The 25,510-nt window shown below is 44.0% G+C and overlaps 1 non-coding gene across 1 annotated transcript; it reads right to left on the bottom strand.

Annotated features, from left to right (window-relative positions):
* Positions 1–18,054: 18,054 nt before the first annotated feature.
* LOC136490316 (small nucleolar RNA R71) lies at positions 18,055–18,162 on the bottom strand. The gene has a single exon (XR_010767605.1). It is a non-coding gene; the product is annotated as a small nucleolar RNA R71 (small nucleolar RNA).
* Between the last annotated feature and the right edge of the window lie 7,348 nt (positions 18,163–25,510).

The raw sequence follows: 25,510 nt of genomic DNA, 5'->3' as shown, positions 1-25,510 counted from the left end.
TAAAGCAATATTGCCTAGGAACATCATGATACTGATAATGAAACTCAGAAGAGGGTGAAGGAGATTATACCCTGCGGCGGAGCCGCTCGCACCAGGAAAAGCCATGGTGGTGCTTTGCTGTTGTAGTCGTCCCGCTCGATGCAGTGCAGAAAAGGATGCCGTGAAGAGGCACCGCTACAGGTTCACCAGCGAGTAGTCGTGCCACCACCGACACTCCCCAAAAACGTAATCGCCCGTCTTCACCCGAGCAGGTGAAGCCCACGACGGAGATGCGTTCCGGAGGCCTACTCTTCCATCTCTGGTGCTCGCCGGAGATGGAACGGGAAGAACTTGCGCTGCTGGAAAGTGGTGTATTTCGCCAAGAGATTTTAACCGAGAAGGGAGGATTTGATTTATAGGCAGAGGCCAGAAGACGAGAAGCCGACGGCACCGAGGGGTCACACCTCCCTTCTGCGGTGGGAGAGATGGAGACGGAGAGCCAGGAGTCACGGGAGTTACCAGAAACTCCTCCAATCAATTCCAATCAATTCGTCAGTTTCAAAAATAAAGGCCTCGCCCGCCCGTCCGCTCGCTCGCCGCCGCCCGCCCGCCTGCCTGCCTGCCTGCCTGCCTCGCCTCGCCACGCCACGCCACGCCACGCCCACGCGCACGGGCCCAGGCCGGGCCGGGCGGCGGCGGCGGCGGCGGCGCGCGCGCGCGCGTGTGGCATCCAGGTGATCCACTTTTACTTCTCAAATAGATCGACCAATGACCAAGTATTTAAGTAGAGTCGCCTCTCGATTAAATTCCCATATGGTATAAAACCATTAATGCACATGTACGGACTATAGAGTTTAATAGAGTTATTAAATAAATGGGCCAAGCCCATAATATCTAACAATCCCCACCAAACTCTAGGGTACGCAGTTTGGAGTTCTCAGAACCACATTCCTTTTATATACCAGTGTTTCGATGGAGACTGTTAAGTTGAACATCCATCTAGAAGGCTAGCTACACTCATCCACAACTGAACAATGGACAGAACCTTGAATTGACAGTTTTGTGCGAGATGAGTTTCACATAGCCTCTTAACTGATACTAGGCTGCCAAGTGCCTTCCCTCTGTTTGAAGCATATAAGTCACACTTCGAGGCCTTTTCATGAGCATCTAGAGATTACCCACATCTCATAGATTGTGACTAGCAATCGAGCTCATATAGGTGTGTTCCTTATAGGATGTTCTGTAGGACAACATCCCCGCTATACCAAGCCGCTCGGATCACATTAAGAACTTAATCATCCTGCCTAACAGTATTGGAGAGACGGTGCATCTCCAACAAACTGAGCTATAATCTAAGGGGTCTCTCCCTCAGTCAATCAATAGCTTGTTTCGCCATCCTAATTCACGGGATCTCCGATCACATAGGATAGGTTACCACTGTTGATGGCTCTATGTGGGTCTCAAACCCAGTTCCCTCGACGCACCTTCTATCACATTGCGTGACAGACCCTTAGTGAATTGATCTGCCAGATTATTTGATGTATGGACATAGTCCAATGCAATTACTCCGGAGTTTCTCAGTTTTCTGACAGTCTTCAAACGTCTCTTCACATGCTTTGTGGACTTCATGTTATCCTTAGAACTGTTTACCTTAGTGATCACAGTTTGATTATCACAGTTCATGGAAATTGCTGGGATTGGTTTCTCAACAATCGGCAAATCCATCAGGAGATCACGGAGCCACTCTGCCTCAGCACTAGCGGTATCCAATGCGGTCAGTTTTGCTTCCATTGTAGACTTCGTTAAGATAGTCTGCTTGCAAGACTTCCAAGAAACAGCACCACCTCCAAGTAGAAACACATATCCACTCGTGGCATACAGCTGATCCGCATCAGAAATCCAATTAGCATCACAATAACCCTCTAGTACCCTCGGATACCCGGAAAAGTGAATGCTGTAACTCATTGTCCCTTTCAAATAGCGCAGCACTCTCTCAAGAGCATTCCAGTGAGTATCTCCCGGATTTGACACAAACCGGCTCAGTTTGCTTACAGCGAACGAGATATCAGGCCTGGTTGCGCTAGCTAGGTACATAAGAGAACCAATTATCTGTGAATATCTCAATTGGTCTCTTGCAATTCTGTGATTCTTCCTCAAATGAATACTTGGATCGTACGGAGTAGGAGCAGGCGTACACTCATTGTACCCAAATCGGTTCAAGATCTTTTCCACATAGTGAGACTGCATAAGAGTTACCCCACCATTTCCTTCCTCTCTTGAAAGCTTAATGTTGAGAATAACATCAGCCTCTCCCAAGTCTTTCATCTCAAAGTTACTCGACAAAAAATCTTTTACTTCTTTAATCACATTTAGATTGTTGCCAAATATTAATATATCATCCACATATAGGCATAGTATCACACCATCACCACCACCAAACCGATAATATACACATTTATCAGCTTCATTCACAGCAAAGCCGGCTGATGTTAAAGTTTTATCAAACTTCTCATGCCACTGCTTGAGGGCTTGCTTTAGGCCGTACAGGGACTTCAATAACTTACAAACTTTACCCTCTTGACCATTTGCAATAAACCCATCAGGCTGATCCATGTAGATCTCTTCCTCAAGCTCTCCATTTAGGAAGGCTGTCTTGACATCCATCTGATGAATGAAAAGACCATGTGAGGCAGCCAGGGATAGCAACACACGAATGGTCGTCAATCGAGCAACAGGTGAGTAAGTATCAAAGTAATCTTCACCTTCCTTCTGTGTATAACCCTTAGCAACAAGCCTAGCTTTGTACTTCTCAATTGTACCATCAGGCCTCAGCTTCTTTTTAAACACCCATTTACAACCCACAGGTTTGCAACCAAATGGATGGTCAACCACTTCCCACGTCCCATTGGACATAATGGAGTCCATTTCACTTTGCACTGCCTCCTTCCACATGTCAGAATCAGGAGAAGAGTATGCCTCAGAAATGGTTGTGGGAGTGTCATCCACGAGATATATAATAAAGTCTTCTCCAAAGGATTTTGCAACTCTTTGCCTCTTACTCCTTCGAGTGACAGTATTATCATCCTCCTCAGGATTTTGCTCAAGCTCATGGGTGTTATCATCAGCGTGTATATTTGATTCATGAAGTTCAGGAATAGGATCATGACTAGACATGCTAGATGCACCTATTTTCATTGGAAATTCATTCTCAAAGAACGTGGCATCTCTAGACTCCATGACCGTTCCAACAGCCATATCAGGAGCACTAGAATTTATTATTAAAAAACGATAGCCCACACTATGAATGGCATAGCCTAAGAAAACACAATCTACAGTTTTTGGTCCAAGCTTTCGCTTTTTGTTTATTGGCACGTTCACTTTGGCCAAACAACCCCAAACGCGAAGATAAGAAATATTTAATCTCTTTTTCTCCCAATCCTCAAATGGAGTTATTTCTTTGTTCTTTGTGGGCACTCTATTTAGGACATGATTCGCAGTTAAAATTGCCTCACCCCACCATTCCTTAGATAAACCAGCTGTCTCCAACATGGCATTCACCAAGTCAGTTAGAGTGCGGTTCTTTCTTTCAGCAATCCCATTGGATTGTGGTGAGTATGGAGGTGTCCTCTCATGAATTATACCGTGCACCGCGCAAAACTCAGAAAATTCATTAGAGAAATATTCTCCCCCGCGATCGGACCGCAACCGTTTAATATGCTTTTCAAGTTGATTCTCAGCCTCAGCTTTAAAGGTTTTAAAATAATGTAATGCCTCATCTTTTGTTTTAATTAGGTACACATAGCAATATCGAGTGCAATCATCTATGAACGTTATGAAGTATCTCTTACCACCTTTTGTCAAAATTCCGTTCATTTCACAAATATCGGAATGGATGAGATCAAGTGGTGCCAACTCTCTCGCCACAGCTGCCTTGTGAGGCTTGCGAGGTTGTTTTGCCTCAATGCATGTATGACATTTGGAGCTTTTGGCAACGTCAAATTTAGGAATTAAATTCAAACCAGCTAAGCGGGACATGCAACCAAGATTAATATGACATAATCGAGAATGCCAAACATTCATCTCAACATTAACGTTATCAACGACATTATTCACTGCAAGAGGTAAAGTATCAACCAAAGACAAGCGGAACAAGCCTCCGCTCTCATAGCCTTTTCCAACAAAGGTTCCATACTTTGACATAACACATTTATTCGACTCAAACACAAGTTTAAAACCGTCTCGACATAGCAGAGAGCCACTAATAAGATTTTTCCTTATTGAGGGGACATGATGCACGTTCTTGAGTTGCACGGTCTTCCCCGAAGTAAGCTTCAGATCCACCGTACCAACACCATGAACACCAGCACGCGCGCCATTCCCCATCAGCAAGGCTCCACTCCTCCCGACCTGGTAAAAGGAAAACAAGGACTTATCAGCACACACATGTATATTTGCACCTGTATCAACCCACCAATCAGGTGAGGAACAAACTGTAAATGCAGATAAATTACCATACCCAGCAGCGTCTGCATCAGTCTCAATGGTGTTGACTGTCTTCGCCTTTGGTGGGGGCTTCCACTTAGCCTCAGGACACTCTCTAGAAAAGTGCCCAGTGTTCCCACAAGTGAAGCAGTTCATCTTTGCCTTGTCTAATCCCATCTTCTTATTATTACCTTTCTTGAAGAAGGTAGTGGATTTCTGCTTAAGCTCCTGCTGGGGCTTCTTCTTTTGTGGCTTAGGACAAAACTTTTGCACCACATGTGCACTAGTAGTCGCCTCACCATTCCCGCCCTTGCTCTTTCCCTTAACATCCTTTGCTCTTGCCTTGTCCTCAACATCAAGAGTGCCAACAAGTTCAGCAATGCTAAACTGCTGCCTCTTGTGTTTCAAGGTAGTAGCAAAATCAGTCCAGGAAGGTGGCAGCTTAGCAATAATACAACCTGCCACGAACCTGTCAGGAAGAGGACAGCCGTACAGCTCCAATTCCTTCACCAGTCCCTGTATCTCATGAGCCTGTTCGACTACAGGACGGTTATCAACCATCTTGTAGTCATGGAACTGCTCCATGATGTACAGCTCAGAACCGGCGTCGGAAAGACCGTACCGGGCCTCAAGGGCTTCCCACACAGCTCTGCCAGTCGGGAGTGGTATGTAGGCATCAACCAGAGAATCATTGATGATGCTCAACAGTGCAGCCTTGCACATGGTCTCAGCATGTCCCCAAGCCTGCTCATCCTCATCGGATCTCACAGTAGCAGGCTGCTCATTGAGCACATGACCACAGCGCATGGCCGACAACCACAGAAGGGCTTTCTCACGCCACCTCTTGTAGTGAGTGCCCTCAAACGGCGTAGGCTTTAGCATGCCCGCAAAGCCAACAGATGAAAATGACCTGAAATTACGTTTTTGGATTGTTGACAAATAAGGCATTTTCATATTTATTTTAATCCATAAAAATAACGCAATAAAAAAGAGAGTGAAGTCATGAATGAAAAGACAGAAACAGTTCATGACAAATGTTAACATGATGATAAGACAAATTATAGAGCCGAAACATATGTGAAACATTGTTTTACATAGCTGAAGCATCACAGACATGATCGTTTTATATAACTGAAGCATCACAGACATGATCACAAATATAAAAGATGTGTTCTCAAATATTAAGATCATGATGATCACAAAATTAAAAGGAACCAGAAAACCAGTACTAGCATAATCATCCAAATCAACCAAACAGAGCATGTTGAATATTAAAGCAATATTGCCTAGGAACATCATGATACTGATAATGAAACTCAGAAGAGGGTGAAGGAGATTATACCCTGCGGCGGAGCCGCTCGCACCAGGAAAAGCCATGGTGGTGCTTTGTTGTTGTAGTCGTCCCGCTCGATGCAGTGCAGAAAAGGATGCCGTGAAGAGGCATATAGGCAGAGGCCAGAAGACGAGAAGCCGACGGCACCGAGGGGTCACACCTCCCTTCTGCGGTGGGAGAGATGGAGACGGAGAGCCAGGAGTCACGGGAGTTACCAGAAACTCCTCCAATCAATTCCAATCAGGCCTCGCCCGCCCGTCCGCCAGGCAGAGGCCAGAAGACGAGAAGCCGACGGCACCGAGGCGTCACACCTCCCTTCTGCGGTGGGAGAGATGGAGACGGAGAGCCAGGAGTCACGGGAGTTACCAGAAACTCCTCCAATCAATTCCAATCAATTCGTCAGTTTCAAAAATAAAGGCCTCGCCCGCCCGTCCGCCCGCCTGCCTTGCCACGCCACGCCACGCCCACGGGGCCGGGCCGGGCGGCGGCGGCGGCGGCGGCGCGCGTGTGGCATCCAGGTGATCCACTTTTACTTCTCAAATAGATCGACCAATGACCAAGTATTTAAGTAGAGTCGCCTCTCGATTAAATTCCCATATGGTATAAAACCATTAATGCACATGTACGGATCATAGAGTTTAATAGAGTTATTAAATAAATGGGCCAAGCCCATAATATCTAACAACTTTAACTCCAACACATCTTTGTGACCTGTAGGAAATCTCAGCTTTCAGATTGGCTGCCCGCTACAGGATTCTTTTTTCTTGTTTGAAGTTCGAACCTTTTTGCTTCTGATTTTTTTTGCCATCATGATTTGGTTTCTAAATTGTATTCTTCCTCGAATTCGTTAATACATGGATGACGGTTTGATTTGTACATGTCGTATCTGAGACCTCATGTCCGTCTCCAACTTGTTCTCCAACTCTGTTTTAACTTTAATTCCAACACGTCTTTTTGACCTCTAGGAAATCTCAGCTTTCAGATTGTAAAAAGAGTAGGAAAGTGAGGGTTGGATGAAAATTTTAGGGTGGTAGAAATTTTGTCTCTTTAATATTAGGTATAGATACGAAGAATTATGTTTCGTACTTTTCTTCAAGATGTATTTTGGCATGGACAAACAATTTGCTTGTTTCGATATGCGATGCTATTCTTGAATTACAAACTATGTGAAATTAAGTGCTGAAAATAATCTTTTCTCAACCACATATGACCCTGCCATCTGAGTGCATAGTATCTGCAGTTAATCAGTGTAGTACTGTAGTTTTGCCACCCAATGCAAACTCACCCGAGACTGAGTACCACATCTAGCTCCTTTAAATCTGGAACTTGTCGTGTTTTGGGTTCAATATTTTCCACTACAATAACCTCACATCTTCTATATAAGAACTTTCAATTTGTCCACAATCACTGTTCATCTGACGCTCCCCAAGACTTGTAGATCAGTAGTACCAGGTACCAGCTTCGTGATGAACAGTGCTCAACCTGATAAGGAACAGCACCACCCGATAAAGAACAGTATCAACCCGATACAGAATAGTGCAAGTAACAGTATGCGCCCGTTACAGAACAGTACACACCCGTTACATCTTTTTCCTTCTCTTTTTTCCCGCCCTCCTTCCCACGCGCAGCGTGGGGGCTCACGCTAGTTTTAATGGTTAATTGGGTGCTCTGTTGTTAATGATGCAGTAGATAATAAGCAAACGGAAGCATCGTTATACCAAAGACTCAAGAGACATTTTTTGAGCTCTTGCTTTGTCTATCATAAATAAGCTTACAGTTGTCGCACTAGATTTACCTTCTTGATTAATTTATGCTGAGTTTATACATCAAAAGATGTATTTTGATTTATTTATCCTTTACAGTAGTTAACATTAGGACCGCTGATGTAAGGGACCGTGACGCATAAGAGGGGGTGAATTAGGAAACTTAAAACTCTAACTCTGACCTCTTTTTCTAACCTTAACAAAACCTATGCAAAAAATAAATTATCTAAATATGCAACTATGGTTTTGCTAGTGTGTTGTTATCTCTACTACAAAAGGAGTTATGCAAACAATGTAAACGCGGAAGCTAGAGAGTAAGGTAGAGATATGCAAACTTTCATCGATGACTCCACTATTTTTACCGAGATATCGAGAAGCGCGCAAGCTTTCCCCTAGTCCTCGTTGGAGCCCCTCGCAAGGAATCCCTCGCAAGGGCCAAGCTCCCGGTCGGGTAACTTTGTGGATAGCCCCGGGCCTTCCCCACCCGTAAGTCGGTCTCCGGTGTGTCTTACGGCAAGCCTCTTCCGGACCGCTCCCGCTGTCTTCACTATCAAGCTTCCGGCTAAAACGCCGCGGGTCTTGTTCCCTCCGGTACACGGTGGCGGCCACACCACAAACGCGGTTGGTGTGATCTCGCAAGACTACAAGCCCCTCCGATGTACAACAATGATGCGCGCAAGCACCGAGTGGTAACAGGTATGCAAACCTCACTAAACACTAGGCCTAAACCTAGAGTAAGCGCATAAGCGGTGGTCTAATCAACCTAAGCACTTTGCAAAGCACCTACGCTAATCACCTAATGAATCACTAAGAACTATGCAAGTGGAGATCACTAAAATAGTGTATCAGCACCCTTGTTATGTTTCCTCAGCTCTCCACATCTCAAATGGCCAGTTGGGGGTCTATTTCTAAGCCCCATGAAGAAAGTAGTCGTTGGGGACGAAACCCAGCTTTCTGTTACTGACCGGACACTGCTGTCGTCCTGAGCGTTGAGCACGCGTGTTGATCGAACTCTAGGCCGAGTCCGGTCTCACTCGATCGGACGTGTCCAGTCGTGCTGGCACCGCTCTAGAACCTTTTTGAACATGAACAGACGCTACTATTCCTGTTTCCGATTGATCACCCTCCAGCGTCCGGTCAGTGCTGACCTATTACTATGACAATGAATAGAGTCATCGTCGCGTTCGGTCACTTGAGACCTCAGCGTTCGGTCACTGCTTCGCTCAGCGTCCAGTTATAGCTACCGATGTCTGCTGTTGCCGAGCAACTGATCGGACGCATCTGGCCCCTATAAGGGCCGCGTCCGATCACCTCTGTCGAGCTCGTTTCTTTGTGATCTTGCGTCCAGCTTGGTTCCCATCTTCATACTTGGACTATGCTTGATATCTTGGGTCTTCTCTTGTGATTCTAGGGTCTTGCTTATGGTGTTGATCGTAGAATCATCATGTCGCCTTCATCCAAGTCATGTCTTGCACCCTATTGAACTACAAAACAATTACTTGCAAATTCATTAGTCCAATTTAGTTGTGTTGGTCATCAAACACCAAAATCCAAAGTAAATGAGCCTAGGGTCCATTTTCCTTACAATCTCCCCATTTTTGGTGATTGATGACAACACGACCAAAGCAAGCAAATAATAAAAATTTTGGAATTTAAAAACTATCTACTTGCTAGGATGCAATGCAAAGGGCAAGATTATATGATGCTAATAGATGCCACATGTAAACATCTTTGGAAACTTATCTTGCCCTTGCAAATGTCCCCATGTGGCATTATAGATTTAAGCCTCCCCCTAACTCCATGATCCACTATCCTCCCTTTCTCAAACCATTACCACTTGTAATTTATTACCATTATGATCGGGCTTGCTTTTGGTCCTACAAATTCTCCTCCTTTGGAATCAAACACCAAAAAGGAAGACATTAGTAGCACAAGGGAGGGTCAAACTTTGTGATCCTTGTATGTGGAGTGAAATAGGTCATAAGATTTGACTCTCATATTACATAGACTAAGCTCCCCCTAAATATATGCATACATATGATGAAGAATATAGTTTATGCATAATTGGCAAATTAATGCTCAAGGGAGTTTAATCTATATAATGCATGGAGAAAGCATATAAATACCAAAGTAAAATCAACATGATAATATCGGTTTAGAAATACCACATGTGGAAACCAATTTGATTTATACCACTTGCAATAGGTGGTGGATATTTGAAGTATGATGCTTAACTCCGGAGACTCCATTTTCCTTGCAATGAGACTACTACACACATGATAAGCTTGAAAAGGTGTTAGTATCAAAGCATCCAACTTGTAGAGTAACCTCCTCCTAAATTTGTGCACACAAGTATGGAATACTTGTAGGAGACATGCACATTGATTTTTAAAATAAAAAATACCACTTGAAAGATGACATCACATGAATGTGAGAATTATTTTCGAAGGTGATATTAGGGAGAAATTATCTATAATTTAGACTTTGGCACATATTAGATGAACAATTATAAAACAAGCTGTGTGCCATGCTTCTAAAGAATTAAAACCATGTAGGTTTGCTCCAAGGGTTATGAGTGAAACCGAGCAAGCCTACCATAAGATATACCTAGTGTATGCATGACAAAAGATTTAAACATGCAAATGCAAACCTAGGCATGAAAAGGAACTAGATGCTAATTGAAATTACAAAAAAATAAATCTAGTTACCTAACATGGGAAGGGGAATTTGGGTCCATAGTATTCACTAACCCACTTGGCAATTACCTTGTCCATAATGATGCACCCCATGAAATGCACCCATACTTTGCCAAGTCTCCAAATTCCCCGAAGTCCATCGGACTTCTCACTTCCCTTTCAGGATCCAAACCTTCTTGGTGCTCTTCATGTTGGAAATGATCTCCTTTGGCACCCAAGTGCGTTTGGTCCCATTGTTGGCTTGCTTGTTCACCTTGATGGTCACCACCTTGTCATTTTTCTTCTTCTTCAAGAGATAAGGTGTGGAGGCCTTTTTGTCCACCTTGTTGGTGTAGGTGTTGGAGAGCTTGCTTGTTTCCTTTTTGTTTTTCTGTTTCTTCTTAGCTTCTCCCCCATTCTTCACCTTGCACTCATAGGACTTGTGGCCTTCCTTGGGACACACGTAGCAAACCACGGTTTGTCCTTCATCAAGCTTCTTCACTCCCTTGATGGTGTTATTTTGATGAAGTTGAGCTTGCTCTGTTTTGCCTTTTACTTGAGTCAAGTCCTTGATAAGGCGAGCCACTTCTTACTTGAGTTGCTCATTCTCCATTGCAACCTCTTGTGTGCATATTTCTACAACAACTTTCTCAACACAAACTTGGTTGCACAAGGGTGAGTCTAAACATAAATCATTACAAGAAGTAGAGGCATCATTTTTAATCATGTCAAAAATTGAACCTTTCTTTTTAGGTGCCTCGGTGGGTGTTGTACCGACGGCTTCAAGATTTGCAACTTTAATAGTTAGCTCATCACAATGTTTGCACATGGTTTCCATTTTAGCGAGCAAACTTTTATAAGCATCTTGTGAGCTAGCCAACTTTTCCTTTAATTTTTCATTTTTCTTTGCAAGTTGCTCATCATTGACTGTGCAATTATTTGTGTTTGCATTAGTCTCAAGTTGCTCAATTTTAGTAGATAACTCCATATTAAGATTGGCAAAAGTTTCATATTGTTCAAGCAAAGTAGCATAAGCTTGTTGTGAGCTATCTAGTTTTTCTTTTAATTTTTCAAGCTTCTTTTGTTGACTAGTGCAAACTTTGGCAAAGTTAAGATTTTCTTGCACAATTTCATCGTAAGAAGGTAGCTGATCATCACTATCACTATCATTGTCACTATCACTAGGGATATGATTTTTGTTACCTCATGCCATAAGGCACACACGTGAGGTGCTTGATGATGAGTGCTTGGCCTTCTTCTTCACTTGAAGAATCATCCCATGACCTTATTGATGTGAGGGCTTTGTCCTTGCACGCCTTCTTTTTTGTCTTAGGTGTGGGCTTGTTTGGACAAACTTCCACAAAGTGCCCTAACTCGCTGTATCCATAGTATCCTTTCTTTCTTTGCTCATTTCTTTGATTGGTGAAGATGAAATCTTGAATTTGGAAGGGCACACCCTTGACATTGAGCCTTTGGATCATCTTCTCCACCTTGTTGATAAGTTTGATTGATTCTTCATCAAGGTCAGAGGTGGAGGAGGAAGATTGATCATCATCACTTGAATCATCATCATCATCCTCATCTTCTTCTTCATCTTCACTTGAGGAGCTTGAGCTGGAGCTTGTCTCAACTTGTTTGCCCTTCATCTTCTTTTTCTCACTACATGCGAGAGCTTTGCCTTTGCTTGATGACGAGGCTTCTTCTTGACCCATCTTCCGTGACATTTCAAATGCCACTATCTTGCCAATGACTATGGCCGGGGTCATGGTGCTCAAGTCCTCCATGTTGTGAAGGATGGTGATGATGCTTGCATATTTCTTTTGTGGTAGCATGGAGATGATCTTCCTCACGATGTCCGCATCATCTAGCTTCATTAATCCTGTTGAATAGAGCTCATTGATAATTAGATTCAAACGAGAATACATATCATGAACAAGCTCATCATTATTCATTTTAAAGGAATCATAATTTTGTTTAGTTAGACAATGTTTTTTCTCACGGACATTAGTTGTGTCATCATGGAGCTCTTGGAGTTTTAACCAAATTTCATGTGCCATATTTAAAGTGAACACTTGGTTAAACACATCCATGCTAAAAGATTCAAACAAGCAATTTTTAGCTCTAGTATTGAAATTAATTTCTTTTTCTTCACTCTTTGTGGGTTTATCGGGATTCTTAATAGGTTTCATCCCATCATGAGTGACTCTCCAAACACCCAAATCTACCACCTCAAGGTGACAAGCCATTCTAGCTTTATAGTAGGGGAAATTAGTGCCACCAAAGTGTGGAGGCCTAGAGGTATCCATCCCAACCACTCTAAATAGCGTCGGCTCAATGACGGTGAAGCCAAAGGTCCAAATTGAGCCAATCGGCTTTGATACCACTTGTAAGGGACCGTGACGCCTAAGAGGGGGGGCGGGTGATTTAGGCAACTTAAAACTCTACCTCTAAACTATGGCCTCTTTTTCTAACCTTAGCAAAACCTATGCAAAAGATAAATTATCTAAATGTGCAACTACGGTTTTGCTAGTGTGTTGCTATCTCTACCGCAAAAGGAGTTATGCAAACAATGTAAATGCAGAAGCTAGAGAGTAAGGTAGTGATATGCAAACTCCCGTCGATGACTCCTGTATTTTTACCGAGGTATCGAGACGCGCGCAAGCTTACCCCTAGTCCTCGTTGGAGCCCCTCGCAAGGAATCCCTCGCAAGGGCCAAGTTGCTAGTTGGGTAACTCCATGGATAGCCCTGGCCCTTCCTCACACGCAAGTGGGTCCCCGATGTGCCTTCCGGCAAGCCTCTCCCGGACCGCTCCCCGCCGTCTTCACTATCAAGCTTCCGGCCGAAACGCCGCAGGCCTTGTTCCCTCTGGTATACGGTGGCGGCCACACCACAAACACGGTTGGTGTGATCTCACAAGACTACAAGCCTCTCTGATGTATAACAATGGTGCACATAAGCACCAAGTGGTAAGAGGTATGCAAACCTCATAAAACAATAGGCCCAAACCTAGAGCAAGCGCATAAGCGGTGGTCTAATCAACCTAAGCACTTCGCAAAGCACCTACGCTAATCACCTAATGAATCACTAAGCACTATGCAAGTGGAGATCACTAAAATGGTGTATCAACACCCTTGGTATGTTCCCATATCTCTCCACATCTCAAATGGCCGGTTGGGGGGTCTATTTATAAGCCCCATGGAGAAAGTAGCCGTTGGGGACGAAACCTAGCTTTCTGCTACTGACCGGACGCTGCTGTCGTCCTGACTGGACGCGCCCGGTCATCCCGACCATTGAGCATGCACATTGATCAGACTCTGGGCCAAGTCCGGTCTCACTCGATTGAACACGTCTGGTCACGCTGGCGCCGCTCTAGAACCTTTCTGGACATGATTGGACGCTACTATTCTTGCATCCGGTCGATCACCCTCTAACGTCCAGTCAGTGCTAAGCTATTGCTATGATAGTGAATAGAGTCCTCAGCGTCCGGTCACTGCTTTGCTCAGCGTCCGGTCACATCTACTAACGCCTGCTGTTGTTGAGCAACTGATCGGATGTGTCCGGTCCTTATAAGGGCCGCGTTCGATCACCTCTATCGAGCTCATTTCTTCGCGATCTTGTGTCCGACTTGGTTCCCATCTTTGTACTTGGACTATGCTTGATATCTTGGGTCTTCTCTTGTGCTTCTAGGGTCTTGGTTATGGTGTTGATCGTGGGATCATCATGTCGCCTTCATCCAAGTCATCTCTTGCACCCGGTCATCAAACACCAAAATCCAAAGTAAATGGGCCTAGGGTCCATTTTCCTTATAGCTAACAAACCATCATCGAGGCTATAGTGCCACCACAACTGGCACGATTGCTATGTCACACCATGCCGCAACATGGCCAGAAGACCATGACGATAGCCATGATCAGACATGCACCAAAAGACGGCATAACTTGCAAGCCAAGTTAGCTAGGCCCTCCCTTAGGCTCTCGACCCTTCGGTCAGGAGAACCTCCTCATTGTACAGGCCCTGACCCTGAACTCTATATAAGGGTAGCCAGGGCACCCATCTCGGGGGTTGAGGGACATCCTCTACCATTCCATTCATTCACCATTGTAGTAGGGTTCCTAGAGCTTCTCTTCAAGCACCCCTTTGCCTAGCATAGGTCCATTCGTCTCTTCCACCTTTCTTGCACCCCATTGTAAGAACTTCAGAGCATTCAAGCGAGGAACACACACTCGATCATCTCTGAGACTGGACGTAGGGCTTTGGCCTAAACTAGTATAAATCCTCTTGTATATTGGATGCTACCATCATCTTCCTAGAGCAGTGTGATAGTAGTATAAGTTTACTAGTCCAGTTTACAAAACACTAACAGTTGGCACGCTAGGTAGGTGATAGTCGCGCACTCTCATTTGTTGAGAAGGAAGCGATGGCTCCTCGCACTACCGGTGGACTCGCTGGTGAAATGGCCCTCGGCGGCCACATCCGCTGCAAAAACTACAAGTTCACCAGCATAAAAGGGTCAGCACCCGCGTCTGCCTGCGGCTATGACCCAAACCTCTACCATAGAGATCTAGGACATGTAGCCCACAGCGGACACACTCTTGGAACTACCTCCGGTGGTAGCATCCTCGTTCGGGAAACCAAAGGTCCACGGCTCGCAATGAACCTACCCAGGGAATGGCCTCAACCGACCACATCCTTTTGAGGAACCACGCGGTTAACCACACCAAAGGGCCGACGCCCGCGTCCGCCCTCAGTTGCGACCCAAACCTCTGTCCCAAAGGTCTAGATCCCACGTTCCATGGCGAACATACTCTCGGAACTACCCTCGGGGGCTGCATCCCAGAGTGCACCCACATGAGGGGCCCAGTTGAAAGGTCCTAATATGGCTAGAGTGGGGTGAATAGCCTATTAAAAATCTACATGATCACTAGAGCAATTTGATTAGTATGACAAATAGCGAAATGCAAACTTGCTCTAGCTCTACAAGGGTTGCAAGCCACCTATCCAACAATTCTAGTTACTATAATCACTAAGCACACAAGAGGCTATGTTGTTACTCACTAAGAGCTCTCAAACTTGCTACACTAAAGAGCTCCACTAGATGAACTTAAACTACAAAGCAAGCTCTCAATTCTAGTTACACTAAAGAGCTTGCTACAACTAGTTTGTGGGAATGTAAATGAGTGAGTAGGGTGATTATACCGCCACATAGAGGAGTGAACCAATCACAAGATGAATACCAATTCAATCACCGGGAGAATACCAAAGGGCAAGAGACAACCAATTTTTCTCCCGAGGTTCATATGCTTGTCGACACTCTAGTCCTCATTGTGTCGATCAACACTTGGTGGTTCGGTGGCTAAGAGGTGTTGCATGAACCTTGTCCACACAACGGGACACTGCAAGAACCTACCCAAAAGTGAGGTAACTCAATGACATGAGTAATCCACTAGAGTTACCTTTTGTCCCTCTGTCAGGAAAGGCACAATACCCCTCACAAACACCAGAGCCAGCCACGAACAATCACCAACTCATGCTGAAGCTCCTCCACTGCTCCAAGCCATCTAGGTGGTGGCAACCACTAAGAGAAACAAGAAACTCATAGCCACAACGATCCCCAAGTGCCACTAGATGCAATCACTCAAGCAAATGCACTTGGAATCACTCCCAATCTCACTATGATGATGAATCAATGATGGAGATGAGTGAGAGGTGTTTGCTTAGGCTCACAAGGATGTCAAGTATGTCAAAATGCAAAGAGAGTGAGGCCCAAGCTGGTATCTTCCTATTTATAGAGCCCTAAGACTCAAAGAGTCATTGGGCACTTTTGGGGTGACCGGACGCACTAACCAGACGTAGCCCAATGTCCGGTCAGCCAGCGTCTAGTCGATCCGATGGTCGCCAGGTGTCCCTGTTTAAACCTCAGCCATCGGATGCCAATGGTCACTAAACGTTCAACGCGCAGTCAAACAACCGACCGGACGCACCGCTCCAATGCACCTGACGTAGAACCATGCCACGTCCGTTCGATTCTAGTAAGATTCCAGAGACGTTTTTTGTCGACCGGACACGTCAGGTCATGAGTGACCAGATGTGTCCGAGAGTCCGGTTAGCTCCCCGTGTCTCTTCCTATGAAAACCCTATCGACATCAGCGTACATTAGCTGCGACCTAATGCAGCCACTGCACGTCCGATCATGCGCTGACCCCTGCGTCCGCTTGCCTGAAGAGGCGACCTGACTCACTAATGGCAGCGTCCGGTCATTCCTTGCCTTTCTCGGCCGCAGCGCACCACCTCGCTATAATTGACCGGACGTGCCCAGGGTGAGTCCAGTCACTGTGCGGCCAGCGTCCGGTCGTGGACTTTCTCCTCCTTTTCTTTTTCTAAGTCCACAACGACTTCACCCTTGCTTCCCAATTGCTAACCACAAAGTGTAGAACTTGTGTGCATGTGTGTTAGCATTTTCAAAGAATTTTACAAGGGTCAAAGTTAGCACACTAGGTTCCTAAATGCATATGCATGAATCATGTCACCTAGTGGCACTCGATAAACCGTTTATCCAAAGATTTCCCCTCTTTATAGTACGACTATCGATCCTAAGTCACTCACACCCTCTATGGTGTCTTGAGTGCAAAACAAAAACCTATCATATACATTTGCTTTGATCTTCTTGGTTTTTGTTTTTCTCTTTCTTCTTTTCCAAGTTGAGCTTGATCATCATCATCTTATGTCCATTTTCAACTCCATGGACCTCACCTTGCTCAATCACTTGGATTGCACCAACCTAGCTGATATCATCGCTCATGACAAAGGTTAGTGCTAGGTTTCATCAGTTATCCAAAACCAAACTAGGGCTTTCACCGGTGCCCTCTCTCATTACTAGCCATAGCCGGTTAAATTCCCAAGTGACCCGATCTGACTCACGTGAGGCAACCAGACACGATCCGCTCGTGGAGTCTGTAGAAGAGGGCACGCATGCATGATCTATGACGTAGCACTGCCTATCACCGTCCCAGTGACCCTTTCTAGTAGTGATGCTAGGAAGCACCAACAAGCATCTCTATCACCATCACTAGGGATGACAACCTAGTAAAGTAATGCCAGGAGATGTAGGTAATTAATAGGTGGCTATTAAAACAAGTGACAAGTTAATAAATACCAACAAGCATTTCTGGCGTCACTGCATGGGAAGGTAGCTAGGCAAGAAGCAAGTATTGATAAACTTATACTTATTGATGTGATTGAGATAACCATTGACCTCTACTCAAGTAGAGTTACCCTTGTTCGGTCTACTTTTTATATCTTATGCAGGGTAATGTATGACCAGTTTTGATCTTCCGATGAACTACATTGAAGATCTAGAAGCATTAATCGGGAGAATTAAAGCTAAACTCAAGAAAGTCTCAGCTTTAGATTTAGAAGACAACCAGACAAGGAGAAGCTTAACACCAGAATTTGAAGCCATGGCTGACAAGACTCTCCATGAATTGTCTGCTCCAACTACGGCCAACATCCGTACTAGACCGACAGCCAATGTCAGAGACAATGGATTCGAGCTCAAGCCAGCTCTCATAAACATGGTGTAAGCAAGACAGTTTTGTGGAAATGCACATGAAGATGCGAGTGCTCATCTCTAACACTTTCTGGAGATCCGTAGCACTTTCACCATCAAAGGTGTAACGAGAGACGCCATACTACTTCGCCTTTTCCCTTTCTCACTCTTGGGAAAGGCGAAGCAATGGTTCTATGCCAACAAAGATAGAAATACTACATGGGATAACTGCTCCACTACCTTCCTAGCAAAGTTCTTTCCCATAGGCAAGACTAATGCTCTGCGTGGGAGAATTTCAAGTTTTAGTAGCAACATGATGAATATGTCCCTGAGGCATGGGAACGTTTTCAAGACTACATATCAGAATGCCCTCATCATGGGATGGAGAATTGGCTACTCATGCAAACTTTCTACCACTAGTTGACCAATAGTACCCATGAGACTATGGACGCTACTGCTGGAGGTGCATTCCTGTCACACACTCCCAGTTGTGATAGCTCTTGTAGAGAAGATGGCCTCCAACCAAGGTTGGAATGAAGAACGAGTTCAGACCTGCAAGAGAGGCGGAGGTATGCATCAACTCAAGGAGGTAGACATGCTATCTACCAAGATGGACCTGCTCATAAAGAAGCTCGAAGACCAATCCAATGAAAAGCAAGAAGTCATGCACATTCATGATTCTCGCATGACATGTGAAGAGTGTGGAAACACTGGGCATTCAGGGAACAGTTGCCCTAAATTTAATGTGGATGTGAACTACATCAACAACAATAACTATCATCCTCAATAGAATCAAGGATGGAACCAGCAATAGAGGCCAAACTACCAAGGTAATTATCAAGGTAACAATTATAATAATTTCAATCAACCACCTTTGAGAGAATTAATTCCTAACCAATCCAAACTTTTGAAGGGATTATCTAGAAAGGTAACTACCAATGATAAGATTCTAGAGAACATAAATAATAGAATGGATAGCTTTGCTTCTGCCATTAAGAACTAGTATAGCTTTAATAAAATGATAGAATCACAAATAGCTCAGCTGGCAGCTGCTGTTTGCCTGTTCCTCCATCCGACAAAGGTAAGATTCTAGGGCAGCCAGAAGATCTAGAAATTACAAATCTTATCGATATTCACAATGCAACTTACTACTACACGGAGCCATCGACAGGAAGGTGGATAGATTATACCTTGCCGGACAAGAAAGGTGATCCAGGGAGACCTATCATCCCCATCGCCATTGGACCTCACATTCTCCAAGAAGCTATCTATGACTTCGGAGCAAGTGTCAACATCATGCCTAAGGTAATCTATGAGAAAATTTTAGGAGATCCTTTGTTGTACACAAACATGCATTTGCAGCTTGCAGATCAGTCACTCTGCTACCCCCAAGGGAGTTCCTAAAGATGCCATTGTTCGAGTAGGACAATCATATGTTCCCATAGACTTTGTGGTTTTAGAAACAGGTGGAGATGTAAGGGCACCCATCATCTTGGGCCGACCTTTACTAAGCACCGCAAAAGCCATCATCTACGCAGACAGTGCCAAGATCCGCTTCACAATCAAGGATAGAAAGGAGAAGTTTTCTTTTAAGAATCAGATCCTACAATCTCCTAGTCATCCATAAAAAGCATACCTGCCCGAAGAAACAACAGTGACCAAGAAGAAAAACAATAGGAGAAGGAGGAAGAACAAGACCAGGCTATCACCAGAAGAATCAGTCAACATGATCAACACACTCCGATCTAAGTACGACCACCTCCTCGCTTCACCATTCCTTGCCAAGAAGGATGATCCTGGCGTACCAATGATTGAGTGTACCATTGGACAAAGAATCTTCCACAAGACCTTATGTGACATTAGATCGGGAGTCAACATAATGTCCAAGGTAACATATGAATACTTATTTGGTAATGAACCTTTGTACCTAAAGTGGACCGTGACGCCTAAGAGGGGGGGGGTGAATTAGGCAACTTAAAAATCTAACTCTAAACTATGGCCTCTTTTTCTAACCTTAGCAAAACCTATGCAAAAGATAAACTATCTAAATGTGCAACTACGGTTTTGCTAATGTGTTGCTATCTCTACCACAAAAGGAGTAATACAATCAATGTAAATGCGGAAGCTAAAGAGCAAGGTAGAGATATGCAAACTCCCGTTGACGACTCCAGTATTTTTACCGAGGTATCGAGACATGCTCAAGCTTCCCCCTAGTCCTCGTTGGAGCCCCTCACAAGGAATCCCTCATAAGGACCAAGCTCCTAGTCGGGTAACTCCGTGGATAGCCTCGGGGCTTCCCCACGCGCAAGTGGGTCTTTGATATGCCTTCTAGCAAGCCTCTCCTAGATGCTCCCCTCCATCTTCACTATCAAGCTTCCGACCGAAACGTCGTGGGCCTTGTTCCCTCCGGTACACGGTGGCGGCCACACCACAAATGCGGTTGGTGTGATCTTGCAAGACTACAAGCCCCTCCGATGTACAACAATGGTGCGCGCAAGCACCGAGTGGTAAGAGGTATGCAAACCTCACTAAACACTAGGCCTAAACCAAGAGCAAGCACATAAGTGGTGGTCTAATCAACCTAAGCACTTCGCAAAGCACCTACGCTAATCACCTAATACAACACTAAGCACTATGCAAGTGGAGATCACTAAAATGGTGTATCAACACCCTTGGTATGTTTCCTTAGCTTCACGCCTCTCATTTGGCCGGTTGGGAGTTGTATTTATAAGCCCCACTGAGAAAGTAGTCGTTAGGGACGAAATCCTGCTTTTCTGCTACTGATCGGATGCTGATCACGTCCTAACCAGACGCGTCCAGTTGTCCCGACCATTGGAGCCGTGATCCATTGATCAGACGCTGCCAGCATTCGGTCACATGCCACCGGATGCGTCTGGTCACAAATTCACCGCTCTAAAACCTCTCTGTACTTGATCGGACGATGTTGTCCTATGTCTGGTCGGTTTGCCACCAGCGTCTAGTCGCTGCTGCTATTGCCAAGCCTCCTGATCAGAGCGTCCGGTCTCTTTTCTCCAGTGTCCGGTCACCTTTGTGAGCTCGTTTCTTCGTGATCTTGCGTGCGGCTTGGTTCCTATCTTCATGCTTGTACTTTGCTTGATATCTTAGGTCTTCTCTTGTGCTCCTAAGGTCTTCTTTGAGGTGTTGATCATCAGATCACCACGTCACCTTTGTCCAAGTCACATCTTGCATCCTATTGAACTACAAAACAATCACTTGCAAATTCATTAGTCCAATTTGGTTGTGTTGGTCATCAAACACCAAAATCTAAAGTAAATGGGCCTAGGGTCCATTTTCCTTACAATCCCCCCTTTTTGGTGATTGATGACAACATGACCAAAGCAAGCAAATAATAAAAAAATGAATTTAAAACCTATCTATTTGCTAGGATGCAATGCAAGGGGCAAGGTTATATGATGCTAAAAGATACTACTTGTAAGACTACATAAAAACTTATCTTGGCCTTACAAATATCCCTATGTGGTATTATGGATTTAAGCCTTGCTTTCTACAAATTCTCCCTATTACATAGGCTAATCCATAATCCACTATCCTTCCTTTTTTGGACCATTATTACAAATTAATGCTTGCTTTTGGTCAAGGTTATATGATGCTAAAAGATACTACTTGTAAGACTACATAAAAACTTATCTTGCCCTTGCAAATGTCCCTATGTGGTATTATGGATTTAAGCCTTGCTTTCTACAAATTCTCCCTATTACATAGGCTAATCCATAATCCACTATCCTCCCTTTTTCGGACCATTATTACAAATTAATGCTTGCTTTTGGTCCTCTAAATTCTCCCCCTTTGGAATCAAACACCAAAAAGGAAGATATTAGTAGCACAAGGGAGGGTCAAACTTTGTGATCCTTTATGTGTAGAGTGGAATAGGTCACAAAATTTGACTCTCACATTATATAGATTAAGCTCCCCCTAAATATATGCATACATATGGTAGAAGGCAAAGCATATGCATAATTGGCAAATTATTGCACAAGGAAATTTAGTCTATATAATGCATGGAGAAAGCATATAAATATCAAAATGAAATCAACATGATGATATCGGTTTAGAAATACCACATGTGAATAGGTGGTGGATATTTGAAGTATGATGCTTATCTTCGGGGACTCTATTTTCCTTGCAATGAGACTACTACACACATGATAAGCTTGAAAAGGTGTTAGTTTCAAAGTATCCAACTTGTAGAGTAACCGCCCCCTAAATTTGTGCACACAAGTGTGGAATACTTGTAGGAAATGTGCACATTGATTTTAGAAAAAAAATACCACTTGAAAGATGACATCATATGAATGTGAGAGTCATTTTCGAAGGTGATATCAGGGAGAGATTATCTACAATTTGGACTTTGGCACATATTAGATGAACAAGTGTAAGACAAGCTATGTGCCATGCTCCTAAACAATTTTAAACCATGTAGGATTGCTCCAAGCAATAAGAATGAAACCGAGCAAGCCTACCATATGAAATACCTAGTGTATGCATGACAAAATATATAAGAATGCAAATGCAATCCTAGGCATGAAGAGTAACTAGATGCTAAAAGATACCAATTGTAGAAAAAATCAAATCTAATACCAATTGAAATAAATTGAATCTAGTTACCTAACATGGGAAGGGGAATTTGGGTCCATAGTATTCACTAACCCACTTAGCAATGTCTTTGTCCATCATGATGCACCCCATGAAATGCATCCACACTTTGCTAAGTCTCTAAATTCCCGAAGTCCATAGGACTTCTCACTTCCCTTTTGGGATCCAAACCTTCTTGGTGCTCTTCATGTTGGAAATGATTTCCTTTGGCACCCAAAAGCGTTTGGCCCCATTGTTGACTTGCTTGTTCACCTTGATGGCCACCACCTTGTCATTTTTCTTCTTCTTCAAGAGATAAGGTGTGGAGGCCTTCTGTCCACCTTGTTGGTGTAGGTGTTGGAGAGCTTGCTTGTTTGCTTCTTCTCTTTCTTCTTTGCTCCTCCCCCATTCTTCACCTTGCACTCATAGGACTTGTGACCTTCCTTGTGGCAGATGTAGCAAACCATGGTTTGTCCTTCATCAAGCTTCTTCACTCCCTTGACGGTGTTATCTTGATGAAGTTGGGCTTGCTTCGCCTTGCCTTTCACTTGAGTCAAGTCCTTGGTGAGGCGAGCTACTTCTTGCTTGAGTTGCTCATTCTCCTTTGCAACCTCTTGTGTGCATGTATCTACAACAACTTTCTCAACACAAACTTGGTTGCACAAAGGCGAGTCTAAACATAAATCATTATAAGAAGTAGAGGCATCCTTTTTAGACATGTTAGAACTTTTCCTTTTAGATGCCTTAGTGGGAGTTGTACTAACGGCTTCAAGATTAGCGACTTTATTAGTTAGCTCATCACAATGTTTGCACATGGTTTCCATTTTAGCAAGCAAACTTTTATATGCATCTTGTGAGCTAGCTAATTTTTCATTTTTCTTTACAAGTTGCTCATCATTGATTGTGCATGCATTTGTTGTTGCACTAGCCTCAAGTTGCTCAATTTTAGTAGATAGTTGAACATTAAGATTAGCAAAATTCTCATATTGTTCAAGCAAAGTTTTGTATGCTTCTTGTGAACTATCTAGCTTTTCTTTTATTTTTCCCAAGCTTCTTTTGTTGACTAGTGCAAACTTTAGCATAATTAAGGTTTTGTTGCACAATTTCTTCATAAGAAGGCATATCATCATCACTATCACTCTCACTAGAGGATGAGCTTTCGTTACCTCATGCCATAAGGCACACACAAGAAGAGCTTGATGATGAGTGCTTGCGCCCTCGCCTCTTGTGATGGTGTTCTTCTTCACTTGAAGAACCATCCCATGTCCTTATTGATGTGAGGGATTGTTTCTTGCATGCCTTCTTCTTTTTCTTGGGTGTGGACTTATTTGGACAAGCTTCCACAAAGTGCCCCAACTCGCCGCATCCATAGCATCCTCTCTTTCTTTGCTTATTTCTTTGATTTGTGAAAATGAGATCTTGGATTTGGATGGGCACACCCTTGACATTGAGCTTTTGGATCATCTTCTCCACCTTGTTGATTAGTTTGATTGATTCTTCATCAAGGTCGGAGGTGGAGGAGGAAGATTGATCATCATCACTTGAGTCATCATCATCCTCATCTTCTTCTTCATCTTCACTTGAGGAGGTTGAGCTTGAGCTTGTCTCAACTTGCTTGCCCTTCATCTTCTTTTTCTCGCCACATGTGAGAGCTTTGCCTTTGCTTGATGAAGAGGCTTCGTCTTGACCCATCTTGCGTGGCATTTCAAATGCCACTATCTTGCCAATGACTATGGCCGGGGTCGTGGTGCTCAAGTTCTCCATATTGTGAAGGATGGTGATGATGCTTGCATATTTCTTTTGTGGTAGCACGGAGATGATCTTCCTTACGATGTCTACATCATCTAGCTTTGTTAGTCCTATTGAATGGAGCTCATTGAAAATTAGATTTAAACGAGAATACATATCATGAACAAGCTCATCATCATTCATTGTAAAGGAATCATAATTTTGTTTAGCTAGACAATGTTTTTGCTCATGAACATTAGATGTGCCGTCATGGAGCTCTTGAAGTTTTAACCAAATTTCATGTGCCGTATTTAAAGTGGACACTTGGTTAAACACATACATACTAAAAGATTCAAACAAGCAATTTTTAGCTCTAGCATTGAAGTGCATTTCTTTTTCATCACTCTTTGTGGGTTTTTCGAGATTTTTAATGGGTTTTATCTCATCACGAGTGACTCTCCAAACATCTAAATCAACCGCCTCAAGGTAGCAAGCCATTCTAGCTTTATAATAGGGGAAGTTAGTGCCATCAAAGTGTGGAGGCCTAGAGGTATCCATCCCAACCACTCTAAATAGCATCGGCTCAACGACGGTTAAGCCAAAGATCCAAATTGAGCCAACCAGCTCTGATACCAATTGAAGTGGACCATGATGCCTAAGAGGGGGGGTGAATTAGCAACTTAAAAATCTAACTCTAAACTATGGCCTCTTTTTTTAACCTTAGCAAAACCTATGCAAAAGATGAACTATCTAACTGTGCAACTATGGTTTTGCTAATGTGTTGCTATCTCTACCGCAAAAGGAGTAATACAATCAATGTAAATGCAGAAGCTAAAGAGCAAGGTAGAGATATGCAAACTATTGTCGATGACTCTAGTATTTTTACTGAGGTATCGAGAAGCGCTCAAGCTTCCCCCTAGTCCTCGTTGGAGCCCCTCGCAAGGGCCAAGCTCACGGTTGGGTAACTCCGTGGATAGCCTCGGGCCTTCCCCACGCGCAAGTGGGTCTCTGACATGCGTTCTGGCAAGCCTCTCCTGGATGCTCCCTGTCGTCTTCACTATCAAGCTTACGGCCAAAACACCATGGGCCTTATTCCCTCCGGTATATGGTGGCGGCCACACCACAAACGCGGTTGGTGTGATCTCGCAAGACTACAAGCCCCTCCGAAGTACAACAATGGTGCGCGCAAGCACCGAGTGGTAAGAGGTATGCAAACCTCACTAAACACTAGGCCTAAACCTAGAGCAAGCACATAAGCAGTGGTCTAATCAACCTAAGCAATTCGCAAAGCACCTACACTAATCACCTAATACAACACTAAGCACTATGCAAGTGGAGATCACTAAAATGGTGTATTAACACTCTTGGTATGTTTCCTTAGCTCCACGC

This window comes from Miscanthus floridulus, chromosome 10 (assembly GCF_019320115.1).
Source record: "Miscanthus floridulus cultivar M001 chromosome 10, ASM1932011v1, whole genome shotgun sequence".
Taxonomy (NCBI): domain Eukaryota; kingdom Viridiplantae; phylum Streptophyta; class Magnoliopsida; order Poales; family Poaceae; genus Miscanthus; species Miscanthus floridulus.
The sequence above is the reverse complement of the archived record's forward strand: the minus strand, read 5'-3'. Positions and strand labels throughout refer to the sequence as shown.